The sequence below is a fragment of the Mesoplodon bidens genome (genome assembly GCF_964165515.1).
Source record: "Mesoplodon bidens genome assembly, chromosome: 17".
Lineage (NCBI taxonomy): Eukaryota > Metazoa > Chordata > Mammalia > Artiodactyla > Ziphiidae > Mesoplodon > Mesoplodon bidens.
The window spans coordinates 15479062-15505766 of record NC_138174.1 but is presented as its reverse complement, the minus strand read 5'-3'; the positions used below and the strand labels follow the sequence as shown (position 1 = coordinate 15505766).

Genomic DNA, 26705 nt, shown 5'->3' with positions numbered 1-26705 from the left:
AGTGGACATCCTTGTCTTGTTCCTGATATTAGTGGAAATGCTTTTGGTTTTTCACCACTGAGAATGATGTTTGCTGTGGGTTTGTCATATATGGCCTTTGTTATGTTGAGATAGATTCCCTCTGTGCCCACTCTCTGGAGAGTTTTTATCATAAATGGGTGTTGAATTTTGTCAAAAGCTTTTTCTGCATCTACTGAGATGATCATATGGTTTTTATTCTTCAATTTCTTAATATGGTATATCACATTGATTGATTTGCATATATTGAAGAATCCTTGCATCCCTGGGATAAATCCCACTTGATCATGGTGTATGATCCTTTTAATGTGTTGTTGGATTCTGTTTGCTAGTATTTTGTTGAGGATTTTTGCATCTATGTTCATCAGTGAGATTGGTCTGTAATTTTCTTTTTTTGTAGTATCTTTGTCTGGTTTTGGTATCAGGGTGATGGTGGCCTCGTAGAATTAGTTTCGGAGTGTTCCTTCCTCTGAAATTTTTTGGAGGAGTTTGAGAAGGATGGGTGTTAGGTCTCCTCTAAATGTTTGATAGAGTTCTCCTGTGAAGCCATCTGGTCCTTGACTTTTTTTGTTGGAAGATTTTTTTTTTTTTTTTTTTTGGCGGTACGCGGGCCTCTCACTGCCGTGGCCTCTCCCGTTGTGGAGCACAGGCTCCGGACGCGCAGGCCCAGTGGCCATGGCTCATGGGCCCAGCCGCTCCACGGCATGTGGGATCCTCCCGGACCGGGGCATGAACCCGCATCCCCTGCATCGGCAGGCGGACTCTCAACCACTGCGCCACCAGGGAAGCCCCTGTTGGAAGATTTTTAATCACAGTTTCAATTTCATTGCTTGTGATTGGTCTGTTCATATTTTCTATTTCTTCCTGGTTCAGTCTTGGAAGGTTGTATCTTTCTATGAATTTGTCCATTTCTTCCAGGCTGTTCATTTTATTGGCATAGAGTTGCTTGTAGTAGTCTCAGGATGCTTTGTATTTCTGTGGTGTCCGTTATAACTTCTCCTTTTTCATTTCTAATTTTATTGATTTGAGTCCTCTATCTCTTTTTCTTGATGAGTCTGGCTAAAAGTTCATCAGTTTTGTTTATCTTCTAAAAGAACCAGCTTTTAGTTTTATTGATCTTTGCTATTGTTTTCTTTGTTTCTATTTCATTTATTTCTGCTCTGATCTTTATGATTTCTTTCCTTCTAGTAACTTCGGATTTTGTTTGTTATTGTTTCTCTAGTTCTTTTAGGTGTAAGGTTAGATTGTTTATTTGAGATTTTTCTTGTTTCTTGAGGTAGGATTGTATTGCTATAAACTTCCCTCTTAGAACTGCTTTTGCTGCATCCCATAGGTTTTGAATCATCGTGTTTTTGTTGTCATTTGTCTCTAGGTTTTTTTTTTTTTTTTTTTTTTTGCCATATGCGGGCCTCTCACCGCTGTGGCCTCTCCCATTGCGGAGCACAGGCTCCGGACGCGCAGGCTCAGCGGCCATGGCTCACGGGCCCAGCCGCTCCGCGGCATGTGGGATCTTCCCAGACCGGGGCACGAACCCGTGTCCCCTGCATCGGCAGGTGGACTCTCAACCACTGCGCCACCAGGGAAGCCCTGTCTCTAGGTATTTTTTGATTTCCTCTTTGAGTTCTTCAGTGATCTCTTGGTTATTTAGTAACATATTGTTTAGCCTCCATGTGTTTGTGTTTTTTATGTTGTTTTCCCTGTAATTTATTTCTAATCTCATAGTGTTGTGGTTGGAAAAGATGCTTGATATGATTTCAGTTTTCTTAAATTTACTGAGGCTTGATTTGTACCCAAGATGTGATCTATCCTGGAGAATGTTCCATGTGCTCTTGAGAAGAAAGTGTAATCTGCTGTTTTTGGATGGAATGTCCTATAAATATCAATTAAATCTATCTGGTCTATTGTGTCATTGGAAGCTTGTGTTTCCTTATTAATTTTCTGCCTGGATGATCTGTCCATTGGTGTGAGGTGTTAAAGTCCCCCACTATGATTGTGTTACTGTTGATTTCCTCTTTTATAGCTGTTAGCAGTTGCCTTATGTATTTATGTGCTCCTATGTTGGGTGCATATATATTTATAATTGTTATATCTTTTTCTTGGATTGATCCCTTGATCATCATGTAGTGTCCTTCTTTGTCTCTTGTAACATTCTTTATTTTAAAGTCTGTTTTACCTGATGTGAGTATTGCTACTCTAGCTTTCTTCTGATTTCCTTTTGCATGGAATATCTTCTTCCATCCCCTCACTTTCAGTCTGTATGTGTCCCTGGGTCTAAAGTGGATCTCTTGTAGACAGCATATATATGGATCTTGTTTTTGTATCCATTCATCGAGACTCTGTCTTTCGGTTGTAGCATTTAATCCATTCACACTTAAGGTAATTATCGATATGTATGTTCCTATTACCATTTTCTTAATTGTTTTGGATTTGTTTTTGTAGGTCCTTTTCTTCCCTTGTGTTTCCCACTTAGAGAAGTTCCTTTAGCATTTGTTGTAGAGCTGGTTTGGTGGTGCTGAATTCTCTTAGCTTTTGCTTGTCTGTAAAGCTTTTGATTTCTCCGTCAAATCTGAATGAGATCCTTGCTGGGTAGAGCAATCTTGGTTGTAGGTTTTTTCCTTTCATCACTTTAAATATATCATGCCACTCCCCTCTGGCTTATAGAGTTTCTGCTGAGAAATCAGCTGTTAACCTTATGGGAGTTCCCTTATATGTTGTCATTTTTCCCTTGTTGCTTTTAATAATTTTTCTTTGTCCTTAATTTTTGTCAATTTGATTACTGTGTGTCTCAGCGTGTTTCTCCTTGGGTTTATGCTGCCTGGGACTCTCTGCACTTCCTGGACTTGGGTGGCTATTTCCTTTCCCACGTTAGGGAAGTTTTCAACTATAATCTCTTCAAATATTTTTTTGGGTCCTTTCTCTCTCTCTTCTCCTTCTGGGACCCCTATAATGCTAATGTTGGTGCATTTAATGTTGTCCCAGGGGTCTCTTAGGCTGTCTTCATTTCTTTTCATTCTATTTTCTTTAATCTGTTCTGCGACAGTGAATTCCACCATTCTGTCTTCCGGGTCACTTATCTGTTCTTCTGCCTCAGTTATTCTGCTATTGATTCCTTCTAGTGTATTTTTCATTTCAGTTATTGTATTGTTCATCTCTGTTTCTTTGTTCTTTATTTCTTCTAGGTGTTCTTTAATTCTTCTAGGTCTTTGTTAAACATTTCTTGCATCTTCTCGATCTTTGCCTCCATTCTTTTTCCGAGGTCCTGGATCATCTTCACTGTCACTATTCTGAATTCTTTTTCTGGAAGGTTGCCTATCTCCACTTCATTTAGTTATTTTTCTGGGTTTTATCTTGTTCCTTCATCTGGTACATAGTCCTCTGCCTTCTCATTTTGTCTGTCTTTCTGTGAATGTGCTTTTCATTCCACAGGCTGCAGGATTGTAGTTCTTCTTGCTTCTGCTGTCTGCCCTTTGGTGGATGAGGCTATCTAAGAGGCTTGTGCAAACTTACTTATGGGAGGGACTGGTGGTGGGTAGAGCTGGGTGTTGCTCTGGTGGGTAGAGCTCAGTAAAACTTTACTCTGCTTGTCTGCTGATGGGTGGGGCTGAGTTCCCTCCCTGTTGATTGTTTGGCCTGAGGTGACCCAGCACTGGAGGCTACAGGCTCTTTGGTGGGGCTAATGGTGGGCTCCAGGAGGGCTCATGCTAACGAATACTTCCCAGAACTTCTGTTGCCAGTGTCCTTGTCCCCACGGTGAGCCACAGCCTCCCCCCACCTCTGCAGGAGTCCTTCCAAAACTATCAGGTAGGTCTGGTTCAGTCTCCTATGGGGTCACTGCTCCTTCCCCCTGGGTCCCGATGTGCACACTACTTTGTGTGTGCCCTCCAAGAGTGGAGCCTCTGTTTCCCCCAGTCCTGTTGAAGTCCTGCAGTCAAAGCCTGCTAGCCTTCAAAGTCTGATTCTGTCGAGGTTCCTCCGCCCGTTGCCAGAACCCCAGGTTGGGAAGCCTTATGTGGGGCTCAGAACCTTCACTCCAGTAGGTGGACTTCTGTGGTATAAGTGTTCTCCAGTTTGTGAGTCACCCACCCAGCAGTTATGGGACTTGATTTTATTGTGATTGCACGCCTCGTACCGTCTCACTGCAGCTTCTCCTTTGTCTTTGGATGTGGGGCATCTTTTTTGGTGAGTTCCAGTGTCTTCCTGTCAATGTTTGTTCAACAGTTCATTGTGATTCCGGTGCTTTCGCTAGAGGGAGTAAGCGCACGTCCTTCTACTCTGCCATCTTGAACCAATCTCCTCCTACATCTGCCTCTCTGATGCATGGCTTCTGGAGTGGTGTCTAAAGGAAGCTTACCCCCAAAAGAGCTCACAACAAATTTATTCACTGTATTCCCTACTAACAGATTCACAACTAGCATTAGTGTGGTGTGTGGCCTGGTTCATTCATCGAGATGCCCTCTTCAGCCTGCCTTTGTGTGGGGTACTGTCTGACTCCCACCTGCTCAGCCCTCAGGCTATGTCTACTGGCTCCCTGGGATGTTCCAGCCAGCAGTGTGAACATCAGCTTATCCTTTGGATTTGTTTTCTAGTTCTTTCTGGTCTTCTTACTATTTTTTTCTCAGTCTAGCTTTTAAAAATATGCTTTCTGTTGTAGTGTATTTAGATTTTTCGGTAGCAGCATTTTTAGATATTCTATACTGGGAAAAGTGACTCTGAATGTTTACTCCTCAATATTGCCATCAATTATCTGAAATGCTCTTCTGTAATATTACTGTGAAACAGCTTGGATTCATGAAGACATAAATACATCACCCAACAGCAAAAGAGATTCAGGCTAGTAAGGAATGGTGGGTGTTACTGCTTTGCAGAGGCATACATTAACTAGCGCAATGCTTCTCAAAATGTCTGGGAATCATAATCTTCTGGGGAACTAGTTTAAAATGCAAATCCTAATTCCTAGCCTCCTTGAGATTGAGATACAGTAGATCCAGGGTGGAACCCAGGAATCCCCATTTAAAACAAACACCCCAAAATGCTTCTGATACAGGTTGACAGCTGATCCACTTTTGAAAAACATGAAATTAGCAGAAGGTTGGGGAAAGCATATTAATATGGAGAGAGAACTATAGAAATTACATCCATGGACTTCAGGAGATGCTTGCTTTTTGGGAGGCAAGAGCATGGACTTTGGAACCAGAGCAACTGATCTGAATCTTGTTCCATACTAATTATCCATCCAACCTTGAGTAGGAGTTGAAAACTCCTATGTGTACCTTGGTTCCCTTATGTTAGGTGAAGCTAATAATACCTTTCACATAAGGTTGGTGTAAGGATTGAATGTGATAACAGAATAGAACATCTTGTAGACTTTTTGCTAAACAAAACTTTTAAACGCATGCATTTATTTCTACTCATGCTGAAATCACACCAAATGATAATAAAGGAATACAACAAGGCATATACACTTAAGGACAATCAGAATGGGAAGGAGACAACGGTAAACAAGAAATGTCAGACTTTGGAGACAAAAAAATGGATGGAAGCAGAGCAGACAGTTGAATGGTACTCATCAGTTGACACTAGTATGACCCTATTGGTTATTTATAGGCAGTGTCCATTCAGTGCTCATGCTCTCCTAGTGGTTAAGTATTTTCATGGTCACCCCTGGATGGAGGAATAGTAGTTGACTTGATAAGCTGAAAGTTGAACCTAAGTGCCTGAGGAAAGTGATGCCAATAGGAAGAAACCAATTTGCTCCAGAGAACACTGGAAAAGCTTAGGATTTGGCAGTACCAAACACCATGGAGAGCAGGGGTGAAGAATAAGGGTTAAAAACGGAGACAGGCTAAAAAAATGTGTTGGGGCAGATTTAGACTCAAAATTAGACTTCTTAACTACAAATCTGAAGTTAATAAGACAATGAAACAACTATTGAAAACGTAGAGGAAAAAAAGTTTTTCAATGAAGTATTCTATATCAAATTAAATATCAATCAAGACATTTTCAGACATAAAAGGTCTAAAAAGTTTTATTTCCTATGATTTCTATCTCAAGAAGTTACTGGATAATGTGCTTTATGAAATGGGCAAGTAAACCAGGATAAAGGAAGACACATAAGGGCAGGAAATGAGGACTCCAATATCGAAGAGAAACAGAAGGAATTCCCAATGGATGCAGAAGGGAAGTGCCAGGACAACTGTGCATAAGGCCTTGATTGGAGCAGGACAATAGACAGCTCTGGGAAAAAGTCCCCTCAGCCCCCAAAAATGGAATTGATAGATCATCGGATACATTTGACCATGACAAAAATAATATTAAGAGAGATTTTACAATGATTTTGAGAGTTTGGAAATAACAATTGTAAATACATTGAAAACTAGAACAAGGCAATTAATAACTCCAGGAAAAACAAAATTTGCACAAAAAATCCCATCATGATCATAGGCCTCTTTGGCTCAGTAGTAAACAAAATTGTCATATACCTTACTGAGAGCATGGGGGAAAGAAATGAAGGAAGTGAGGCTGAATTCTCATTGTCCATAATAGGAAGCTAGTAAAATGCTGTCTGAAATAGAGAAATCAAGAAATAGTAGCATAAGGATTTTATTTATAATTTTGGATGTAAATATTAGAAGAAATTTAAATGAACTGAGGTAGTTTCCTCTGGGGAACAGGATGGCACTAGAGAAGGGTGAAACGGGATTCTGTTCTTCATTAGAAGTCTTGTAGTACTATTTCCTTTTTTTAAATATAAATTTATTTATTTATTGGCTGTGTTGGGTCTTTGCTGCTGTTCGCAGGCTCTGTCTAGTTGCAGCGAGTAGGGGGCTACTCTTCGTTGCGGTGCATGGGCTTCTCATTGCGGTGGCTTCTCGTTGCAGAGCATGGGCTCTAGGTGCGTGGGCTTCAGTAGTCGTGGCACATGGGCTCAGTAGTTGTGGCTCCCGGGCTCTAGAGTGCAGGCTTGGTAGTTGTGGTGCACAGGCTTAGTTGCTCCAAGCCATGTGGGATCTTCCCGGACCAGGGCTCAAACCCATGTCCCCTGCATTGGCAGGCGGATTCTTAACCACTGTGCCACCAGGGAAGCCCATACTATTTGCTTTTTAAAATTTATGTACAAGTATGACTTTAATGACAATGATTAATTTAAAATATAAATGCTCTTCATATATAGATATACATATACAGTGCTTGTCACTGTTAAATACTTATTAGTTGGTAATTATTTTTATTGTTTGTGGTGAACTGTAGGTGAGAACTAGGACACACTCAGAGGTTCTCCAGAATTTCTCTAGGAGAGATTCAGAGGCAGCAATCAGATTGACAGGTGGGGGTAGTGGGTTGAATTGTGGTTCCAAAAATATATGCCCCAGTCCTAGCCCACATATCTGTGAATGTGACCTTACATGGAAGCAGGGTCTCTGCAGATGTATAATAATTAAATTAAGGATCTCAAGATGAAATCATTCTGAATTTAAGGTGCACCCTAAATCCAGTGATGAATGGCCTTATAAGGAACAGAAAAGGAGAAGAACAGAGAGATACAGAAGGGAAGGCCATGTGAAGATGAAGGCAGAGACTGGAGTGATGCATCTACAAACCAAGAAACACTAAGAATTGCCAGCAGCCACCAGCTAGGTGAGATGCATGGAACAGACTCTCCCCCAGAGACTCCAGAAGGAATCCACCATTACCAACATCTTGATTTTAGACTTCTGGCTTCCAGAACTGTGAGAGAATAAATTTCTGTTGTTTTAAGGCACTCAGTTTGTGGGAACTTATTACAGTAGACCTAGAAAACTAACTCAGTGGGGTTAGCAGATAGGTCTGGAACTTCATTTGTAGAGCACGCATCTCATTCTTTAGATTGTATATTTTTGGGGAATTTGATGGGGTCAGCGTAGGAGATTATGGGGGTGACTAAAGCCTCCTTATACTGTCCTTTGGCACTGCCACTGGTAGATCCCGGTTGGATGAGTCAATGAAATAAATGTGTTTTATTATTTTTTCCAGCTTTATTGAAATATAATTGACATATAACATTGTATAAGTTTAAGATGTACAAGTGTTGATTTGAAATGCTTATTACAAAATGATTACCACCATGAAATTAGCTAACACCTGCATCACATCACATAATGATCATTTCTTTTTTGTGGTGAGAACATTTGCGATCTACTTTATTAGCAACTGTCAAGTATATAATAGAGTATTATTAACTATAATCACCATGCTCTACCTTAGATCCCCAGAACTTATTCATCCTGTAACTGGTATTTTGTACCCTTTGACCCACACCTCCTTTCCCCACCCACCCCTTCAGCCCCTGGTCATCACCATTCTAGTCTGTTTCTATGAGTTCAGGTTTTTTAGATTTCACATATAAGTGATATCATATGCTATCTGTCTTTCTCTGCCTGACCTATTTCACTGTAAAAAAAATTGTATTTTAAAGTGATTTCAGATGCATACGTTCATGTTATGAAATGTATTTTGGGGACAGCAACATTTCTACACCACTATGTGGTAAAGGGCTTGAATGTTTCCCTATTTCATCAAAGAGGCAGATGTGAAACCAAGAGAAGAAATAGGTCTCCACTGAGCCCATCCTTTTAGAAAACTTAATGAGACTGGGCTACAATAAGGTGTCATTCATTGACATTCCACTTCTCTGTTTTAGGACTGGCTTCCTAATACTTGAAATTAAATGAGTAATCTCTTTTTCCATCCTGTCCTTTGCTTTCCTAATTTACCTTTTCTCCTTAGTTTCATTTCTTTTAGCTGTCCTGGCCATACCTTTAATGACTCACAGAAAATTAGCCCACACCAAAAAAATGGTAAACTTAAGATTTCAAAAATAGTGCTTGGAAATTTTCTTGAAATTTTACTCTATTTTTTTTTTAACATAGAAATTCATTTGATAGATGCCGTGAGCTCAAATTCTGTTTCCAAATGTCTCAAATAAACCCATGTTTCTCCATCTCTAGCCCGACTAAGGCCATGCCCATCACTCCAAAACTTTGCTTAGGAGATTTGTCTGCTTCTTCCTTTACATACTTCCATCTCCTCCCCTGAAACAATGGACAGTATAAATTGGCCTCCTAAAATCATTAGTTGGATGCACTTATCTTAAGATAAAATCTACTTTTTTTTTTTTTTTTTTGGCTGAGCAGCTTGTGGGGTCTTAGTTCCTCGGACCCTCGACAGTGAAAGCACAGAGTTCTAACCACTGGACCACCAGGGAATTCCCAAATCTAGCATTCTTAATGCAGCCTACTAAACTCTGCATAATCTGACCCCTGCCATCTTCACAGCTCATCTACTATTGAGTTGGCCAAAAGGTTCGTTCTGTTTTTTCTGTAAGATGGCTGTAGTAGTGCTTAGTTGTCTTTAACTTCATTCGAAACAATTTTTATATTGTATTGTGACAGCTGTCATATCAGCAACATGCATTGAAAAAAACACCAAAATTGGTGAATTTTTGTGTAACCATTTTACTATTGAAGATGGAAGGAAAAAAGCAACATTTTTGGCATATTATGCCTTATTATTCCAAGAAAGGTAAAAAGGCAACTGAAACGCAAAAAAAGTTTTGTGCAGTGTATGGAGAAGGTGCTGTGACTGAGCGAATGTGTCAAAAGTGGTTTGCGAAGTTTTGTGCTGGAGATTTCTTGCTGGATGATGTTCCATGGTCAGGTAGACCAGTTGAAGTTGATAGCGATCAAATCGAGACATTAATGGAGAACAATCAATGTTATACCACGCGGGAGGTTGCCGACATACTCAAAATATCCAAATCAAGCGTTGAAAATCATTTGCATCAGCTTGGTTATGTTCATCACTTTGATGTTTGGGCTCCCCATAAGTTAACCAAAAAAAACCTTTTTGACCATGTTTTCGCATGCAATTCTCTACTTCAACATACTGAAAACATTCCGTTTTTAAAACAAATTGTGACGGGTGATGAAAAGTGGATACTGTACAATAATGTGGAACGGAGGAGATCGTGGGGCAAGTGAAATGAACAACCACAAACCACACCAAAGGCCAGTCTTCATCCAAAGAAGGTGATGCTGTGTATATGGTGGGATTGGAAGGGAGTCCTCTATTACGAACTCCTTCCGGAAAACCAAACGATTAATTCCAACAAGTACTGCTCCCCATTAGAAAACCTGGAAGCAGCACTCAACGAAAAGCGCCTGGAATTAGTCAACAGAAAACGCATAATCTTCCATCAGAATAACGCAAGACCACATGTTTCTTTGATGAGCAGGCAAAATCTGTTACAGCTTGGCTGGAAAGTTCTGATTCCTCCACTGTATTCACCAGACATTGCGCCTTTGGATTTCAATTTATTTCAGTCTTTACAAAATTCTCTTAGTGGAGAAAATTTCAATTCCCAGGAGACTGTAAAAGGCACCCGGCACAGTTCTTTGGTCAAAAAGATTAAAAGTTTTGGGAAGATGGAATTATGAAGTTGCCCGAAAAATGGCAGAAGGTAGTGGAATAAAACAGTGAATATGTTGTTCATTAAAGTTCTTGGTGAAAATGAAAAACGTATCTTTTAGTTTTACTTAAAAACTGAAGGAACTTTTTGGTCCACCCAATACTATTCCCTTCAAATATTATGCTCCAGCCACATAGCTTTCACTTCGCTCCTCTAATACATCAACTATTTTCCTCCTAAGGCCTTTGCATGTGCTGTTCCTTTTACTTAGTATTCTCTTTTCTCCAATCTTTTCTTTCTTCTGTAACTATAGCTACATTTCACTTGCTTTGTTTATAGATTAACTCTAGAAATTAAAAACCAATCAATAACATTTAAGAAATGATTATGTATATGTAAGTCATTATAAAAACAAGTAGTAAGACTGGGCCTATTAAAAAAAAATTCCACTCTTAGGTATTTACCCAAGAGAAATAAAAACATATGTCCACAAATGACTTATACTTAAATATTTTTAGGGCTCTATTCATGATAGCACCAAGCTGGAAACAAACCAAATTCTGTCAACAGAAGAATGGACAAACATATTGGGTTATATTTGTGTACTGGACTACTACTCTACAATAAAAAAGAATAAGCCACTAGTGCATGCAACAACTTGAACCTCCAAAACATTTTATTAAACAAAAGAAGCCAGACATAGAAGAGGATATATTGTATGATTCCATTTATGAAAAGTTCAAGGGCAGGTAAATAAATACTGTAGCAACAGAAATGAGAACAACCATTGTCTTTGGGGGTGTGTGGCGGGGCAGGGAGAGGCATTGGCTTGAAAGAGAGGAAAGGAACTTCTGGGGTGGTGGGACTGCTCTGTATCTTGCTTTGAATAATGGGGTTACACAGGTATACACATTTGTCAAGACAAACTATACACTGAAGATATGTGCATTTTATTGTGTATGAAATACAGTGTAATTAAAGAACAATGCAACCTTATATTTTTGTAATCTAGCTGCTCAAAGAGACTTTTCAATAATCAAGTCCAATGCTTCATTTTATTTTCTTTCTAACTTCTTTCACCTCTTCTGAATCACACTCAAATGTCATGTATGTTAATAATGCGAGAGGTTATCAGGCCTCCCTCCAGATCCATAGACTTATTTTACCCGTGGCATTATGATTCCAGACATCTCATCCCCACACCTACATCAGATCAGAAGTAGCTGAAAAGTACACTGGAAGGCACACTAGTAATAGTGACACCCTGACAAGGAAGGAGAAAAAGAAAAACTAGAAGTATGACCTAAGATGGGACTTCCCTTACTGTTCAGTGGCTAAGACTCCGTGCTTCCACTGCAGGAGCTCTGGGTTTGATCCCTGGTCAGGGAACTAAGATCCCACATGCCAGCATGGCACGGTCAAAAAAAAAAAAAAAAAAAAAAAAAAAAAGTATGACCTAAGAATCCAAAAGGAGTGTGAACCTGGGATAAATGAAACAAAATCAGACTATGGTATACATTTCCTTAGCCATAGGGCATCACATTTTATAATATGGTTCATCCGGAAACATTAACTCGTATGCAGTATATTCTATTTTAAAGGCAAAGAAGGGTAAATACACGAACATTTCATAGAGAACAGTTTAAATCATATTTTTGTTTTGGCACACGAAAGGAGAAATTTTCAGATAGCCAGATAAATCCAGTCAGGAATGAAAGCAACTCCCTGCTAGAACAAGGACTGGTCGCAAAGGAGCCACCTTTGGGCAGATGGCTACTGTTAAACCACTTGGTGGAGCTCCAGAGGGTCATGTAATCCCAATAAGCTCTGATTTGACACCATTACCACCAACATGGAATTTCCTGAACGCTGTAAGGAGGCTGAGAAATGCTGCAAGCATGTGCTTGCTTTGGGCCACATGGTTGTGAAAACTCCATAGGGGAAGATCCATGAAAATGTCGTGCTAGCTCTTCTGAACGTAAATCATTCTAAATGGGCTCGTAGAGCGCTTTCTGAGTGATTTCCACTCTACAGAGATTTGATTGCAGAAAATTTCCGGTAAACTTAAAACTCAATTTCCTATAACACTTAGAAAGTGTACCAAGCTGGGCACTTGTACCAGGGCAAGTGTACCAAGTATTAAAAACACTGGGTTTTTGTTCAATTGAGGGAGGCCCTTGATGAGTAGTAGAACTTTGAAATTTTGGGGAAAAAAAAAAAAGGTAGATAGATAAAGAAGATGGACATTTCTGATCGTCAGTGACTAAAGAAAACCTTGCTGAACTTGGAAAGTATAAAGAAAGAGGGAATACCTCCTAGTTTGAGGTGTTGTATCCTTGAGTTCAGATTCATGCTTGAATTGGATGCCATGTATCCTCAGGGATGAAGGGCCCACAGGAGAATGAGAAAAGTGAGGGGAATGCTGCTGGAAGGAGAGAACATGGAATGTCCTAGTGGTCAAGAGGAATGCGTGTGTGGGTGTGTGGGAGGATATCAGGGGAAAAGAACACTGCGAAGCTCATTTGTTTTTTAACTGCCAAAGCATTCCTGGGACATTCTTCCTAGATGCTGGGATTAGAGAGGTGGGAACTTTCAACAATATGTTTATCCAAGTACAAGCATTAAAAAAATTTTTTTGGCAGATGTATTTTTTAATTCTAAAAAGAAAATGGTGACATTAAGGCAACTTTGAAACAAAATGACTTCTCATAATTCCACTACTCTTTAACAGCTAATATTCTATTTCTGTGTTTTCTTCTAGACTAAAACTCTCTTTCTTTAGCAATACTTTTGGGCGAGTAAGTTTCCTCTTGGCATGATCTTTATTGAAGCAGCTTCTGACTCCTAACAAGCTGGGAACAATCCTCCAGTCCTGTATCATTCTGCTTTAAATTGGAAACTTGAACTGCAGAGGTGAATTACCTGCAATTATCACTTCATGACTGTTTTTAAGAGTCCCCCTTTCAACATCTGCTGCATGCGGTCTGCGGAAGTAAAGGAAGTCAAGCACTGGGGGTAAGAAAGCAATTCTATAGTTCTCTAGAATGGGTTTAGGGATCATCCATCCTAACTCTCTGTTTAGTAAGAAAAATGAGGCCCAGAAAGTCCACAGAACTAATAAATGTTGTAGCTGAGATTGGACTCAAGCTCTTAAAAAAACAAAACATTTAAATTTTAAATAATTTTAGATTTATAGAAAAAAATTTAAAATAGCACATAGAGAGTTCAAGTCTACCCTCATCCAACTCCCCCTATGTTAACAATTACACAACCATAGTTCAGTTATCAAAACCAGAAAATTAATATTGATATAATACTTTTAATTAAACTACACACCTTATTTGAATTTCATCAATTTTCCCTTTAGTATCTTTTGGTCTGTCATTCTGGGATCCAGTCCAGAATCTCACATTGCATTGAATCATTATGTCTCCTTAGTTTCTTCCAATCTGGGAGAGTTACTCAATCTTTGTCTTCCATGACCTTGAAACTTTTGAAGCGTACTGGCCAGGTATTTTGTAGAATGTCTCTCAATTGGGGTTTGTCTGATGCTTCCCCACGATTAGATTGTGGTTGTATATTTTTGGCAAGAACCACACAGAGGGAAAGTGTCCTTCTCAGTGCATTATAAGAGAAAATACACAATGTTGGTATGTCCTATTACTGCTGATATTATCCTTGATCACTTGGTTAAGGTGGTATCGGTCAGGTTTCTCCACTGTCAACTTACTATTTTTCCCTTTGTAACTGATGAATATCTTAGTGGATATTTAGTGAGACTATGCCAATATCCTAATTTTCCTCAAACTTTCCATCAATGGATCTTGCCTGCAGCAATTATTATTGTGATGTTTACCTAGTAGTGATTTTGTCATAGACAGATGGATAGACATAGATATAGATATGTATGGACTCATGGATATTTATTTAATCCTATGGATCATAACCCCATATTATCCTTATTTACTTTGTTGCTCAAATTGTTCCACCTTTGGCCATTGGGGACTCCTTGAGGTTGACTCCTATATCCTTTTTTTTTTTTTTTTTTTTTTGCGGTAGGCGGGCCTCTCACTGTTGTGGCCTCCCCCCTTGCGGAGCACAGGCTCCGGACACGCAGGCTCAGCGGCCATGGCTCACGGGCCTAGCCGCTCTGCGGCATGTGGGATCTTCCCAGACCGGGGCACGAACCCGTGTCCCCTGCATCGGCAGGCGGACTCTCAACCACTGCGCCACCAGGGAAGCCCTTTTTTTTTTTTTTTTTTTTTTTTTTTTCTATATCCTTTTGTCAGGCCTCATCATTGTGGGCATTCTGTGTTTTCTGACACAAGACTTTCCAGGCTCGATTAGATTCTCCCTACCCCAGCCCTAGAATCAACCACTTCTCTGAGGAACCCTCTGAACCAAGACCTTTTGATATAAACCTCTCATGCCCCTTCCACCAGCTCATGTTATATCTTAAACACTGTTGACTTGAACCCTTTGTACACTTTTATTGGAAATATACTCTACGGGTAGGTGAAGTTTGTACTGGTTGGGTTTGGTCCAGTCATTCAGCATCGCTTTGTGGTTACTCCCGATGCTTCTCTGTCCACTTTAATTGTCCCACAGGGATGAGCCAGGCATGAGGTGGCAGGAGGCTGAGAAGACAGAGAAGTGGATTGGAGTGTAGATAAGGGAATAATGTAGATAGAGATGAAGATATGGAGAGGGAGCTTGGGAGACTCAAATATACACATCTAAATTCTTCCTGCTTCACGACTACACAAATAACACACACACACACAAATTTCAAAAAAGGAAGTTAGAAATTTTGAAGTTTTAATTTAAGTTTTCTAGCACTTGATCCACTCTGCCTGTGGGGAAGGTGCTCTTTGTGACTTTGGCTTCTCTTCCTTCTCTCTCTTTCTCTCTCACATTGCCTCTAGCAGCTGTCCAGGCTGATTTATAGGGTCATAGCAAGTCGGCTTCTGGCTGAGTCTCACACGCTCATTGAGTATGTGTTATGACACTCCCTGTGTTAGGGGATGGATAAAGTTACCCATATGGATGTTAACCGAAAACAGAGCTAAGTTCGCAGTGGAAATTAAGAGGCACACTGGAAACAGAAACTTGAAAATTCTAGGTTTCTAATCATTTGCATGAAATAATAGGACTTAAAAAACAACTTAGAAAACTATTCCAAATAGATGAATATGTATCATGTTGTAAATACCTGCAGTAAAGCCCATGTTCCATTCCAGGATTCAAGAACACTGAAGGGTAGTGGCTGCAGTTTCTTGGGGTTTGGTATGAGTGTGGGATTGTTTTTCTGCTATATGAATAGTTATTCTATTTTTTTAATTTGTAACTTTCTACAAACGACACTACACTTTTTTCTACATACTTGTCCCTGGGTGTGCGTGTGTGAAGGAGAGAGAGATTGAAAGAGAAGGAGAAGGAGAGAGAGGGAGAAGAAGAGGGAGAGCAAGAGACATGACACACTAGTTTCTTACTTGTACAGGAATTTTAATACATGTCGGCACAAATCTGAGACTGACTCATTTGGCAGGAAGAACAAATTCACACACCAGAGTAAACAGAGAATGAGGTGAGATCTCAAGAATAGGGGAAGGGTGGGGAGGCACTCTACAGTTTAAGATATGGATAGAGGTGCTTTATTAAAATTATTTTCAGTTTCTGATAGTCACGTTGCATTTTTATCCTGACCTCCACAGGACTTGTCTTAAATGATTTAGGAAATTTCATCCTTCCCTCTGATCGCTCAATCCTTTAGCCATCGAGTCCAACATATTCTACCTCTTGTGCATCTTGTAGGCCACATCATCTCCTTTCTGTCCCCACGTGTACTCACTTGGTTCGGGCCTTCACCAAGTGTTGTCTAGACTATTGCTCAAGTTTTCTTTCCATCTTTGAATGTCTCTGAATTATTCACCCCTTAAAACTCATTCCAGGCATTTCTTCCTACCCCATCAGAGCTAGCTGTTTCTTTCTTGAGGCCACCCCTGAACCTTGGGTTAACTCATTCTATCATTCTGCTCCAACTGTATTGTAACTGCCAGTGTATATACTCATTTCCCTACTAGACCAAGGCTGTGGGCTCCTTGAGGACTGGGATTGTGTCTACGTTCCCAATGGAGTTTATTTCTATATCCCCGATGCCTGGCAGTGTTGGGCACACTCGGTGCTTGATAAATGCTTGGTCAGTGAATGAAAAAAATAAACAAATGACCAGGTGAATAAATGAAGGAGTCCACTCAGTTCACCAATGAACTATTTTTAACTAGTAAACTCACCGTCAACCCCAAGCAAATGTTTCTCCCTGGAGCTGACAATTCATAACAAATCATATGATGGAAGATTATATCCTTTAAAATGACATCTGCAGGCAATAGTTTCTCCTCTACAGCTAGCAGTCTTCTCAAGATAAGTTATTTTTACTTTTTTGAAGGCATTTGTAATTATTATGCCTCATATTGCCATCTAGTGAAGCAAACTGGTAATACAGCAATTAAGCTATCTATGCATGAATGTGAGAAACACACTTGTGAAAAATCCTTTATAGAAAATGATCCTTCCTTCTCCAGGTTCAAAAACCTTCAATTGTGTCTACTTTGTACTTTCTAGAGTTCAGCAACTTTTTTCTTGCCAAAATAACATTTCTAGATATCTGAATGGTGTCACGCCACTGGAAAATAATGTGGATATATGGAAAACATTTACAGCTATCCTTTGTTTCACGGCCTTTAAATCAAAGAGCCACTGATATTTATTAACACAGAATGTTATTTTAGATATGTTATAGAATAAAATTTTTGTAAGCTATGCAAACAATCCCAGCAATTTAATTTAATTAATATTTATTGAGTGGTTTTTAGTGATCAAAGTGTGCTTCAAAGTAAGTATCATTTCACGATGATACCCATCTTTGTACAGCTTAAAAGTAAATACTATAACAATATAGTGTATTGTTTAAATATCTGTCTTTTTGTTTTTTTTCCTAACATCTTTATTGGAGTATAATTGCTTTACAATGTTGTGTTAGTTTCTGCTGTTGTCTCTCTTTTATCTATCTATCTAGACTGTAAAGAAAAGCAAGGGGGTCATGAACATAAAAACCTTCGGAAGAATGGTCACCTCAATGGAGAGACAAGGGGAATGATAAGAGGAGAACCCCCAGTAGCTTCCACAGGATTAAAAATGTTTTTGTTCTATGTGAGGTCATGGATTTTTATTTTATTGCTTGCTTCATAATTTAGATGCACATACTTTTGATCCAGTAATGCCACTTTTGAGAATTCTTCTTATAGAAACAAAACACCAGTATACAAGTATATGCATTAAAAAAAAAGGGAGAAGAAAGAAAGAAAAAGTAAAATAAAGAAATGAATACAGTTACCACATAAGCTTCACGTATACTCTACTTTTGGACTCATCTAAGTGTGATGCATATTCATTTTTCATAAAAGCAAAATTTGATCATAAATATGATAAGCATTATCATATGATATGCTTCAATAAAAACTATTTTTTAAAACTTAAAAAAACTTTCAGTGATATTTTAACAAACATAGTTTGTTATAAATAAGTACATATGCATAATTATAGTAAGGTTATTATGCTAATAAAAGAACATTGAATATGACGAAGTGGAGAATGTCTGGTAGCATAAAAAAGAAGTAAATGAATTACAGTGCTTTCATATGGGGATTTAAGAGCATTTAAGAACATGTTTTCTAGTATTTTCTTCAGCCTAAAACTTTAGTATGTTTTGGTAGCTGTTCCTCCAACAATATTTTATCTTATTTATTTAATTTTTAATTTTTAAGGTTTTTATATATCTTTATTTTTATTGAGGTATAGTTGGTATACAATATTATAGGAGTTTCAGGTGTACAACATAGTGATTCAATTTTTAAAGGTTATACTCCATTTATAATTATTATAAAATATGGGTTATATTCCCTGTGTTGTACAATATATCCTTGTAGCTTATTCATTTTATACATAGTAGTATGTACCTCTCATTGCCCCTCCCCACTTCTTTCTCCCCACTGGTAACCACTAGTTTGTTCTCTATATCTGTGGGTCTATTTCTTTTGTGTTATGTTCACCAGTTTGTTTTATGTTTTAGATTCCACATATAAGTGATATCACATAATATTTGTCATTCTCTGTCTGACTTGTTTCACTAAGCATAATATTCTCCAAGTCCATCCATGTTGCTGCAAATGGCAAAATTCCATTTTTTTTCTTTTATGGCTGAGTAGTATTCCATTGCATATATGTGCCATATCTTCTCTCTCCATTCATCTGTTGAGGGACACTTAGGATGCTTCCATATCTTGGCTATTATAAATAATGCTCCTATGGACATTGGGATGCATGTATCTTTTTGAGTTAGTGGTTGTTTTTTTCTTTTTTCTTTTTTGTCTTCTTTGGATATACACCCAGGAGTGGAATTTCTGGATCATATTGTAGTTCTATTTTTGAATGTGGCATAAATTCAAATTTCAGCATGAGAGTACAGTTGATTACAAAACACTGGGGAAGATTATCAAAATTAAAATTATTAATGTTTTTAAATCCGGTGCCAGCAGAGACAGACTGATTTGCTTGCTGGTTCACTCTGCCACCCCTATGGATTTTTCCAAGTTTATCTTTTCAACAAAATATATAGCCAGTTTGAGTGCCTGGATTTATGTGTAGGTCTCATTGAGCTGCCCACTTTGTCAGGTTCAGATCCTGTTACTTGGTTAACCAACAAAACTCTATATTCCCAGGAATATGTCAGAGCTTTTCAAAGTCCTCTCTTGACATCTTATTTCACAGCTTTTTTGTTTTTTCAAAGCATTATGGTTAGCCTATTGTTTTCCCCAGCTCCTATCTACCACTCCAGTCCGCCACAAGGTTGACCAACAAAGCTCTAGATTTTCGTTTTTGGCAAACTTCCAGGGCATTCCTTGTTTCTGTGTTGGTTTATCACTTTAGTTTCAGTGCTAAAGTGTGTGAGTGTGTGTGTGTGTGATGATTTAGTACTTCCCTTACTTTCTTGTGAATTTAGCAATGTATTTAAAAGTACATTTGGAAGTAATATCAGTAAAACTGGCAGAGACCTCCAAAAACTCTTCCCTTCATAAAAGCAAAAGAACACTGGCAAAAATGCTCAGAATCAACTTTTTCAGAACTCTGGAAACTAACCAAAGTCTTACAGCAATCTGCAGAGCATTTATTCAAGAACATAGGCTGAATTTTGATGAGAACAGTGAGCTTTGGGGTCCTCTAACTTGCCCTATTCCTAGTCACACCCTCCTCAGCTCCATAGGAGCCTTGAAAACCAACATCCTGCAATCCCGGTGTTGACCTAAAATAGACTGCCAGCTATTTCTCCAGCAAAAATGGGTTTATTTGGGGTCAGCAGAAATGTGCAATTCAGGGTCTGCAACCATGGCGAGCCATTTGCAAGTTCCCACACAGCAAGGGAAAGATCACTTTTTGTAGAGTAGAAATGGAAGCTGGGAGGGCTGTAGTGAGAAAAAAAAAAAAATCCATGCTTTTCACTGGTTGAGTCCTTGCCAGGAAAGGAAAGGAGGTCTTTCTTCTTCTTATTGGGCATGAGAGCGCCCCCTTCTGGTCTCCTGACTATTTAATTGAGGTTTCTGTTTATTAATTCTTTACCTTTTCCCCTTTTTTTTTTTTTTTTTTTTGCTGTACGTGGGCCTCTCACTGCTGTGGCCTCTCCCGTTGCGGAGCACAGGCTCCGGACACACAGGCTCCGCGGCCATGGCTCGCGGGCCCAGCCGCTCCGCGGCATGTGGGATCCTCCGGGATAGGGGCACGAACTCGTGTCCCCTGCATCGGCAGGCGGACTCTCAACCACTGCGCCACCAGGGAAGCCCTACCTTTTCCCCTTTTGATCAAGCTCTTTCTCTGAAAGCATCACTGATCAAGAGTCAGGTTTTCCAGTTTCAGTGGCTTTTTATCCCTCAGTGCCAGGAAGGACCTTTCCTGGGGGTAGTGTCTCATGTTGGGGAGAAAGTGTACAGATTGGAAACCTACTGAGGTTACACTGGAGTAACAAGGAGGGATGGGAGAGAGCGCTCTCAAGCACTTTTTTCTTTAATTTATTTTTTTTATTGATAGATTTTTTAATTGTATCATGTTTTTTACATCTTTATTGGAGTTTAATTGCTTTGCAATGTTGTATTAGTTTCTGCTGTATAACAAAGTGAATCAGCTATATGTAGACATATGTCCCCATATCCCCTCCCTCTTGCATCTCCCTCCCATCCTCCCTCAAGCACTTGTAATCTAAAGGTTATATGTTATCAAGATCATAGACATTGGACAGCCTCTGAAGCATTACATCATCATCAAAGGTTTCGTGACAAACTTCCAACAGCCCTGGTTTGGATATCTTTACTTCCAGGTCACCAGATGATGTACAGGTCCAGTTGGGGGTTGGTGCTTTCTTTAGGTGTGTCATGTGAATCTAAGAGTCTATACCGAAGAGTCTGGTGGCACAAGGATTGGTTAGTAGTACCTGATAGGAGCCTTTTCAGAGAGGTTAAATGGAGTCTTTCTGGAAGTATCTTTTCCAATTCAAGAAATCTCCAGCTTATAAGTTGTGACGCTCGAGATCTTCATCTCCCAAGAGTGCACTGTGAAAAGATGGCTCTACCAAAACATGGTTATTTTTAATAGAAGCAATTAGGCCTTTGTAATATTGGTGTATCTCTCCTTTTGTGGGTCAAAAGAGGCAAGAGCCAGTGCATTGGGCATCCTGTGACTATTTCAAAGGGTGACAGTTTATGAGTTCCAGTAGGGGTGAATCTAAGGTTGACAAGGATCAACAGCAATGCTGGTGGCCAAGATGTTTGGAGGGCCTCTCCAAGACTCAGGTTTTGCCAATTGAGTCTTAATAATGTCATTAGTGCTTTTGACTAAACCAGAGGATTGAGGGCGGCAAGTGCAGAGAAAGTGTTGTAAACCTGGCCAAACAGCACAGACTTGTTGAAGTATCTGACAAGTAAAATGGGTTCCTCGATCACTCTGAAGTTTGAGGAGTTCCCCAGATAGGAATAACCTTTTCCAGAAGGACTTTAGCCACAGAAGACGCAGTAGCATGTCTGCAAGGGAAGGCTTCAGTCCAGTGTGAAAACATGCAGACCGTGACTAAAACATATTTATATGCATGAGACAGAGGAAGTTGTATGGAATCCGTCTGCCAGATCCCAAAGCGTCCGTTAGGCAGTTTCAAATGCCCAGGAGCAGTACAAACAGGCTTCTGTGAGTTACATTTAGGACAAGTGGGACAACTGACTTAGGCACTTTTGTCGTCTTGTTAATGTTTCCCCGCCAATATTGATTCATGAAGGCTATCATTTTGTCAGTAGACCAATGGTTTAAAGCATGAACTGTGGTGAGGGGGGGGAATTTGAGAGTCTCTCGCAGGACTGGGTTGTTATTTGGTCCAAACCAGAACTTTCTCTTTTTATCAAACCAACAGTTGTTGAATTTCCACTCTTGTTTTCCCTTTTCTGAGGCCGATTTTTGGGCTTCTCTACCCAGTTTTTCTAAGTTATCGTTTGTGGAAATATCCCTTTTGATCATGACAGAGGTTTGACTGCTGTTGGTTGCTTTAAGGACAGCATGCCTTGCAGTAATGTCAGTAAGATGATTTCCTTTAGCTTCCAGAAAGTCAAGTTTAGAAGGCCCTGGAATCTTAATGATAGCTAAAGCAAGCAAGTAAAATTATTGCACCCAATAATTCCTAAACATAGGGGGCTTTTATTTGCACTGGAGTTAAGGAAGTCACATTGCTTACACGACATTCTGAAATCATGAGCTGTTCTGAAAGCATATTTACTATCAGTATAAATATTGGCAGTTTTGCTCTTGGCTAAAGTGCAGGCCTGTGTAAGCGCATATAGTTCAGCCTCTTGGGTCAACATAGCCATAGGTAAGTGTGCTGCCGCAACAATATCAGAAGGAGTTGCACGAGCATACTCAGCACAATATTTGCCATTGTCACCGTTTAAATAAGAGCCATCAGTGAGCCATGAGAAGTCAGTGTTACCCAAAGGAATTGCCTGCAGATCATCACGAGGAGTCAGGAGGTGATCCATCAGCATTAAGCAGGCAGGAGGGACTGTGTCGGGGACGGAGGGGAGAACAGCAGCAGGGTTAAGTTTACTACAATGTAAAAGGGTCACGTGAGGAGAGTTAATGAAAGGACTTCATAGGAAGTGAGCGACTGACTGAGAAATGTTGAGTATGATGAGAATTCAGGAGGGCTTTTACTGCATGAGGTGCCAAAGTGGTTAAAGGGGATCCCACAATGATATTCTCAGTGGTCTTAACCAAAAGGGCAGTGGCTGTAAGGCAAGAGGGGGTATCCCAGTGTCACAGGGTCCAGTTGCTGGCTATCATAGCCTATGGGTGAGTGGTGGGCCCTGTGTTTTTGAGTGAGTACCCCAAGGGCATTGCATTACTTTTCTTATACAAAAAAGGACAAAGGCAATCTGATCATTGGGGTGCCCAAGGGCAGATGGGTTCATCAAACTCTCCTATAACGCCTTAAAGGCTATGTTATGTGGTTTTTCCCAGAAAATTGGGTCAGGGTTGTTATTATTTAGTCAAACATACTAAAGAGGTTAGGCTATAAGAAGGAAATTCGGAATCTAATTTTAGCAATAACCAACTAGCTTTGGTGCTTTTAGTTTGGGGTTTGAGGAAACTTAGGACATCATGAAATCTATCTGGATCTGGGTGTAGCCCTTGTTCTGATAGTAGATGCCCTAAATATCTAAACTGGGCTTGGGCAAACTGTAATTTTCCTTGCTGACCTTATGTCCCTTTAAGGCTAAAAGCTTTAGCAGGTGGCTGCTGTCTTCCTGTGAAGGGGCTTGAGAAGGAGAGCAGAGAAGCAGATCATCCACATATTGCAACAAAGTGGAACCTCTAGGGAATTTTTTATCATCAAGATCAGCCTTCAGGATTTGTAAGAAGTAAGCAGAAGTCTCAGTAAACTCTGAAATATTACTGTGCAGGTGAATTTTTTTTTCTTCCCAAGTGAGGGGGAAAAGGTATTGGCTAGTTTCATCAACTGGAATACTAAAGAATGCACTGCATAAATCAATTTCAGTAAAGAATGTGCTTCCTGTAGGAATGGATGTTAGCAATATATGAGGGTTAAGAAGAACAGGGTGGGGCTTCCCTGGTGGCGCAGTGGGTGAGAGTCCGCCTGCCGATGCAGGGGACGCAAGTTTGTGCCCCGGTCCCCGAAGATCCCACATGCCGCTGAGCGGCTGGGCCGCTGAGCCTGCGCGTCCAGATCCTGTGCTCCACAACGGGAGAGGCCACAACAGTGAGAGGCCCGCGTACCGCAAAAAAAAGAACAACAGGGTGTTTAGGGATAACAATGTTGTTTCTTGTTCAGAAGTCCTAGACAAACCCCCACCCTCGCCCTTAGGTTTCCTCACCGGGGCAATAGGAGTATTACAGGGATTAGTAAAAGGGATAATGAGACCTTGAGCCTGTAATCTTCTATTATGGGCTTTATGCCTTGAAGGGCTTCTTTACTTATCGCTCTTGATTAATTCTGGGAAGAGGTTTTGAGGGGTCTATCTGAATCTTCATGGGAGGTGCACTGTGAATTTTGTCAATATCAGTGGAGATTTTGCCTGTAAGGAGGGTGGTAGGTGATTCAATAGGGACAAATGATTAGTGTTTCCAGGATCAGCTGTAGACAGAGCAAATAAAATATGTCACAGGGTCATTTAATTCATCTGATTGGCTGCTTTGATGCCTACTGTTAAATTCTAGAATTTTTTCCCCCCAGAATTCCCTGGTGGTCCTGTGGTTAAGACTCGGGCTTTCCCTGCCGTGGACCTGGGTTTGATCCCTGGTCGGGGAACTCAGATCCCACCAGCCACAGTGTGGCCAAAAAAGAAAAAAAAAAGAAAAGAATTATTCCCCCCTTCTGAGAGAAGGAAATTCTGGCATGATACTCTAGGGGTGAAGGAACTAAGGAGAAAAGGGTGTGTGTCTCTCAAAGGGCCTAAACAAAAGGAAATAGGTTCAGAGACAGAAGCATCTTGAGGTTCATTAAAGGTCCCTACTGTTTGAACTGTTCTAGTACTCCAAGGCAGGGGCTACTTTATAGTAGTGGGGTTGATAACCAAGAGTGTGAATCTGATGTCAGTTAGGACTGGCAGAGATTCAGCCCCAATCTGGAGAAATGTTTCTCCAAGCCAGTTAGAGAGAGGATTGGGAAAAGCCCCTGTAGTTCCTCAGAGCTCCCTCATTGAGAATTGAGAGCCTGTTCAAAGGCTGTTTAGAGGGCTGCAGGTGCCTGAAGAGCTTACATTTCCAAGTCTCTTTTCCAATGTCTCTGCAATAATAACAGAAACTAGGAGGGTTTTGCTTTTCAATTGCTGGAGTTGAAGATTAAGAATTTTGGTGGTCTTCCTTTTAGGTGACTCATCTAGCATTCAAGAGAGCTAGATTAACTAAATTTGGAGTGGACATAGCTTCCCATTTCATCCTGGTCCTTTTTACTAGAAGGAAAAGGTCCTGGTTTAGCCTGTAAATAAATATAGAGTTAAAAGCTACCTGAGTGGAATCAACATGTGAAGGAAGATCAGAATTTTCATTTAAAATAATCTGAAATTGACCGTAATACTCATGAACAGGCTCATCAGATTTTTGTGTGCAAGGCTGAATTGTGTTCCAATCAACAGGCTTTGGAAAAGCCCTAGAAATTGCCCTATGAAGCCACCTAGCGATCGTTGAGCCTGATCATATAAATTAGCAGGCTGGTTTGGAAACTGAAGGTAATCATCCGTTAGATCCATTACACCTGTAATGATCAAGTTCCCTTTAATTGTTTTTACAAAAACGTGCAGGTCCTCGAGTAGCCTAAACAATAAGAGGTTTGCCTGAGTTGTTTTTCAGGAGCTTGGAGTCAGCTGTGTCCAGTTTGAGCTCCAGCTGGTTAAGACTGGTTAAGACCACCGACCCTCCAACTGAGCATGCTCGGTGACCTTGTGACATCAGAAGGCAGGAAAACGTCATCAGAGCGCGATAATACCACTATTTTCTGAGGATGCTTACTGGGAAGAAGCCGGTAGGTTAGGTGTATCTACGCAGAAAGAAGATCACCTCACCTTTTGCTTATCTCCACTTAGCTTTCCCCATGCTCCCCACGCCTTAGTTGTATCCCATAAATACCCCTAGCTCCCGGGCCGTTGAGGAGGTGGAGTTCAGACTTGTTCTCCTGTCTTCTCGCTTGGCTGCCTTGTGAGTAAACCCCTTCGCTGCTACAAACTTCGGCGTCTCCGCATTTGGTGGCTTGCTGCGTGTTGGGCAAAGAAACCTGGTTCGGGAACGCTTTTCCAGTTGTATTTCTCGGTACCTTTTAGGCTTTTCCCAATTAGCAGTCTTTATTCAGTGTTGGGGCTGGCCTTTGCCGACCAGCATATGGACTAGCTGATACAAGTCAGAGAAAGCAGGCTGATAAGTTGAGTATCAATATTAAATTCCTCAGCAAGTCTGTGAGGCTCTTCCGTTACTTTGGGAAAAATCTGTGACTATGGCTCAAAGTTCAGCTTTAGCTCAGAGACTAGAAGAAATGAAGGGTTTAGTCTCTGGATCCTCAGTAGGCTTAATTTTAAAGGGACAGGTTCTGAAAAGTTGAGAGGAAAACGGGAGGGGGGAGAGTTTAAGAGGAAAAGGGAAGTTAGCCAGGAGAGTTAGTGTGGGAGACGTGAGGGTATAGAGGAGGGGTAGACGGCAGAGAAGGGAAGAGATGGAGGTGCCAGAGGTCCGAGCCCAAGGAGCCGAGGGAGAGAGGCAAGATGGGGCCAGAAGCCATTGTCTCTTTCTTGAATGGTAACCACTGGGCGATTTAGCGGTTCCGGGCACCTGAGGGACTCTCTAATCACTAGCTGACCATTATGCTGACCAAGCTGACTTCAGTAGTCATGCTGTACAAAGAATAGAGTTCAGAAAGGTCACTTAACAAACAAACAACAACAGTAGACCCTGGAGAAAGGGAAAAATCTGATTTCTAGTTACATTATATTAGAAGTCCAGTTCTCAACAAAAATGTCAAACATATAAAGAAACAAGGGCTGTGCTCTTCTGAAGAGTTTCTGAGTCTTTTTTCCGTCCTCTTATCTGAGACAGGAAGGCTGGAGGGGGCTGGGGTTATCTTACTGCCCTTCCCCAAGGTCAGATAAGG

General features: G+C 40.4%; 1 protein-coding gene across 1 annotated transcript in view; it reads left to right on the top strand.

Moving 5' to 3' along the window:
• The window catches only part of THSD1 (thrombospondin type 1 domain containing 1), a 58326-nt gene extending 40687 nt beyond the window's left edge, over positions 1-17639 (top strand). Inside the window, exons 6-7 of the transcript XR_014013650.1 lie at positions 13224-13477; positions 17541-17639. The gene's annotated coding sequence lies outside the window, so the exon portion shown is untranslated. The remainder of the gene's footprint in view (positions 1-13223; positions 13478-17540) is intronic.
• Positions 17640-26705: the final 9066 nt, after the last annotated feature.